Here is a 5,760-nt window from a genome sequence, read left to right as displayed (position 1 = left end):
TTCGGTGGGTAATCACTATCAATCCGTAAATCTTTTTACAACTTTAGAGTAAAAAAGGAATTTATACCGACAATATAAAAAGATGAAGAAGCTAGTCGTCAATCGTCGGAGTGTCGAAGTGATTCAGAGCAATGCACAACTTTAAAGGATTGCTTGAATTTTGTCTGTCGTTCCATGGAAGCTACAACATGAGGCTCCTTTTATAGCCTTTACAGATCTGATCCAGATCCTCGAAACTCAGGATCAGGTTTGACCCGAAGCGGATCGATCGACCGAACGATCGACCGATCCCCACGTTTGGTCGACCGATCAGATGGTCTCCTTCTCATCTGATCCTCCCGATCCACTCGCTCCGCTTCGATCTGGTCAACCCCTATCTCCGGTTCGGTCGACCGATCCAAACGTTCGGTTGACCAATCCCCTGGTCGAGCCAGATCCACTCGTTGGAAATCTGATTTGCTGCTTGGGGGTTCGGTCGACCGATCCAAACGTTCGGTCGACCGATCTCGATCAGTTCTACCCCTACACAAAAATGTTAGTCTCCTACAAAATAGAGTTAGAACATAGCAAAATATATATAAATAAAAGTTTGACAGTCTTCGGACTGTCCGGTTCTGACTTCGGATTTTCATCCGGGAACCCTAGGTCGAACCGACGATTACTGTTCCCTCTTCCGGGGAACGCATCCTCACCTACTCCACTCAGGAGAAGTTACCTTTTGCCAGTTCAGTCCTCTAGACTAACTGGACTTTTGCTTAGCGTCCGATGCTTTCGGTCTTCATGTTGGACGTCCGGTCCACGATCCATCCAGACTTCCACCTGATTCGCGACACCAGGATTCCAACCTAGGGTTACCGTCCCCTACGATTTTTGCCCGAAGCTCCGACCCGCCAAGACTTTCTGCCTAGGGTTACCACCCCCTAGAGTTTTCCACTTGCCTAACCGTAACTAGGACTTTTGCCTAAGAAACCTTAGGTTTTTACTGCAAAGCTCATTCAACATATCAGATAACAAAACACCTTAACTTTGAACCCTTTAACATAATCAAAACATAGGTTCGATCGTCGGATGCTTCCTGCACCAACAGAATAAAGATCTACCCAAAAATGAAGAGAAAAATGCTTAAGTATTTTCATCCAATAAAAAGACTTAATGAGCATTAATTCAATTAATGAGCCTTAATGAATATTTACACTCCATTAAGGACCCCACTTGAAACTCCTCATTTTAAATTCAATTTCGAAAATTGAATGAAATAATTCATTGAATTTTAAAATTCAATGAATATCTCCATTAATCTTCATTTGAGTCTAACTCAAGTCTAATTCACTTGAGTTTAACTCAAGTCTAATTCAATCGAGTCTTACTCAATTAATCTCATGCAATTTCAAATTTAATGAATCATATTTCATTAATTTGAATTGACTCCTTGAGTCTAGTTTGAATTGGACTTAATCCAACAATTAGATCCAATTGAGTCTAACTCAATAAGTCCTGTAAAATACGACACCCAAATAATAATAAAAATAATAAGGTTATTTGAGGAATAACCTTAACAGAATTTATAGAAATTTTTAGAAATTTTCTAGGAATTTTTTGGAACTCGTATGACAAGTTTAAGAGGATGCATATATAGGCTTGGGACAAGCTTGTTTGGAATACCCAAACAAATGGGAGTTGATTGAGTAATTTAACCTAGTGTTTAATTAAAAACCCTAAGTTTATAACATTCCATTTCTTCTCTTCTCTTCCTCTCATCCGCTGAATCCCTTCTTCGCCTGACGCCACTTCTCCTCTCTCGCGACGCCAAGCCACCGCTGTCGTTCTTCTCCCGATTCGTTCCCACCACGCTCCCGATTGCCGGCATCAACACCCCTGAGCTCCGATCTGGCCGACACCTTTCTTCTCCGGGCCGCAGACACTCGGAGCTTGTCGGAAATTGAGCAAGGAGCCCTGGATCATCCCGATTGACACCGACGGATCGCTGATCCACTGTCGCCGACATTCGAGGGCCCACCTGACACCACCGTCGACTTCCTTTTCTTGGCCACGAACATTCGGCATTAGTTGGAACCCGAGCTCCCTTTTTGTGTCGTTGCCCTAGATCACTGACCGCGCTGACATCGTCACGTCTCCTCGCGCCAACGGTCGACGCTACTGCTCCTCCACAAGAGGCCAGATCGACAATGCTATAGTCGTCGTTGTTGCGAGGGTGAGCTGTCGGACTTCCTCTTGATCTTGCCGATGCCACCGCCAACGCTTGAGGTACATCTTGTGCCCTAGCCTCGGTCCTTCTTCAGTTGAGCTCTCCCTCTTCTTGATCTATCACCACCACTTCTTGTAGCTTGCCGGTTGGATCTTTCCGCAAGCATATGTCAACGCTGATGGTTTCTTGTGGCTGCACTCGGATGTCTTCACCAAGTTTTTATAGATTTGCATATGAGAATAAGGTAAGTTTTGTTCAGCTTCAAATTGCTGCATATTTGTAATCATTTCTGTATTTGTTTGATTAGCTAGTTGATAAAACCGAGATGTGTTTGGAGTTGGGATTTTAGTGGGTTAAACTGTGCTTAGCTCTAGATTATGGATTGATTTGAATATTGTAGTTGGTTGTTTATGTGTGGTTGATGGAGTTTGATTTTAGATTTCTTGTGGTAGTTGGGTTATCTGGTAGTTAAGTTGAAGAATGAATTGTTAGTAGAATTGATTTAAGTTTAGCTTGATATGAGGTGTTGGAGGTCAATTCAATGTTTTGTCTTAACGATACAAATTGATTAAAGGATAGTTAGGATAATGATTATATCGATTAGGGTTTTTTCTAACTAGTTTTGAGGATTTTATTTAGTTATTTAATTCATATACATTTAGCTAGATAAAATATATATATTGATTGATGCAGGACTTGGATTCGAAATGAGCATCTCGACGTGGGATCTATTTCGGTTACGATCTTCGTTTTAAGGCGGGTACTTCTGACTTATCTCTTTGATATAATCATTTTAGATATGTATAATAGTATATAGCTAGTAGCAATGATTATGTTTGTGTTTGCTTGGGTATGTCACTATTTGGTTCTTGTAGTATGCCTATATTCTTATCTGTTATACATTCATGCTTATATCATCTTAATTGTTGCCATGTGTACTCCTGTTCTTAGAAATAATGACATACATTGACCTACTTTGTAGTAGACTCATTATTTGTCATATCTGATTTGTGTACTTAGATTTATGATTCCTAGATCATGATATGATTTATTTCCTTTTTGGTGCATTTTATATAGAGGTGTATACTGTCAGTATCTACATGTTTAGTGTCATGCATCATCTTGCATGATTGCATGCTGTGCGAGTGTCAGCTCCATTGTTGTTGAGCACATCGCCAGTTACATGATCTGCACACACAACCACTCATGAGTTAGTGGTATATCAGACAGGGTGTGTGTAATTTGCTCTGTCAGGCTCCGCTTATCCGCTCATGGGTAGTGTTGACTGCAGCGTGGTAGCGGACAGAGATTCCTCCTTAGGACCGTCTCAGGGAGATGAAAGCATTGAGCTCCCCCACTCTATTAAGGTAGGAGGATAGGTGTACTCTGACAACATCTTGTCCACTCGGTCACTAGGAGTAGTGATGGCAGAGTGCACAGTTATCATAGTCCTACCCACTCAGTCTCACCATCGCGAGTGAGATGGCTGACTGGCGTTAGGGGTGACACATGTTATTTTTGCATCATATACATGGATTGCATTGATTGTTTGAGCTTGCTGCATATGGATTTTGGTGGTTGCATATGATTGACATACATACAGGTGACATTTTGTATCTGGTCTGACGACCCTTATTTTTAGATAGGAGGTTTTGGTGAGTACAGTTTCTTCAGCCCTTTCAGTCTGCATTTCCTACTTTTGTTCAGGAAACTGTACCACATAATTTTTACTGTTAGTTATATCTTATTATGCATGTCTATCTGGTATCCGCTGAGTTGTCGAACTCACACCGTTGATTTATTCCTATTTCAGGTTAGAGTATCCTACCTGTCGGTCCTATGGCACATCTGAGGATGGTTTTGTTTCTTACTTTACCCGCTTTACGAATTTGTGGACTTGGTGTAGTATAAGCTAGTTTTTGTTTTGGAGTTTGCTATGTGGAGTAGTATTTATTTTGTTATGGTTGTGTAAGCCTAGCCGACTAGCAGTTTTTGCTGTTTATGATTTGTATGAGCTTTCTTTCCTTTTGTTTTTCCGCTATGTGTTTTCCTTTTATTTTAGTACAACTGAATGGACTGTTTAATATTTATAACTGTATGGTTATGATATTTTGTTCCAACCGAGTATGCTGAGTATATAACTGCGTGGTTGTGTATATATTCCAACCGTATGGGCTGATGTATTCTTATGGATGTATATATGCTTCAGATTGCTACCGGTACAGGGGAGATGCTGTCGGATTTTTCTCTGGCAGGAACTCCTCTGGGGCATGCCAATTTATTGGTATCAGAGCCACAGATTTTCGAGTCTTATTTCTTGAGTTTTGGATTTCGTGTTTTGGTTTTCTTGATGTGACTTTTTTGAGTTTAGAGACCAGGCAGCAGCGGGACATCTCTGAGCTATAGGAGGTATGTTAGTATATTGTTATCATACATTTCTGTTCGTATATGCATTGTTGACTATGATAGTTATGACATGTATTAGCATTTTTTTATTTAGTACTTGTCTGGTTGTTGTAGCATATATTACATGTGATGGGTCAACCATTGATCATGGTCGACCTTAATAGCGATCAAGGATTACAGTCTCAAGTGATTTTTCATATCATACCACCAGTAGTTTTAGCTTCTGTTACTACTAGTTGGTTAGGAGTTGGAGGCACATATCAGATTCTACTATTGTTAGCTTATAGTGGATAGTACCTACATATTTATGTTGACACAGTAGTAGAGTACCGATTTATCTTAGTTAGTTTCATCAGTAGATGATTGATTTACTCTTGTTTGATCGGTCAGTAGAAGTCTGATTTACACTTGTCAACTTGGGTAGTCATGGATCGATTTACCTTAGTTGCTTATGGAGGATTAATGTACTCTTATTAGATAAGTCAGTAGATGATCAATTTAGTTTTGTTGGTCCGATCAGTAGGGGACTATCATACTCTATTTCTAGAGGTTCGAATCTTTGAGTTATTTGTGCTTAGTTAGGTATCTTGAGCACATGTCTTGTACTGACGTGGAAAAGACTGAATTAGCCATATATTTAATGTCGGCTTGGTCAGTCTATAAAGGATCGATGTATCCTATTTCATGGGGAATTTGACCATGGATTGTTTGTACCTGGTCAGATGACTTAAAAGGTACAACAGGCTAGGTGACCCCACTGATGTGGGAAGGTGTAGAGCTACCTGTGAAACACTTATGAGATACAAACATTACTAGAGTGTATAACTTGGAAAGTACATTCAGTTACATGATTTGTACTAGCGTAAGAAAGTTGAAGATAGTTGCTTAACCTATACGTGATCAGGTACCACGTGAAGGAAGCAGATGATGATACTAGAGATCTAGGCATCACTTGGTGATTACTTTGAGGTGTTTGGAGAGAGAGTAATCCTCTACCTCATTTGGTAGTATGATGGTTTATAAGAGGATAATAAGTCAATTCACCTAACGTTGTTCCATGAGGGATCCTGACTCATGGAACTATTGGATATGATTAGATATCCTTGATGTACCTAGATATTTACGAACCGCAAGGATGTGGAGAAGGT

Source organism: Zingiber officinale, chromosome 8A, assembly GCF_018446385.1.
Source record: "Zingiber officinale cultivar Zhangliang chromosome 8A, Zo_v1.1, whole genome shotgun sequence".
NCBI lineage: Eukaryota > Viridiplantae > Streptophyta > Magnoliopsida > Zingiberales > Zingiberaceae > Zingiber > Zingiber officinale.
This window is presented reverse-complemented; position numbering follows the sequence as displayed.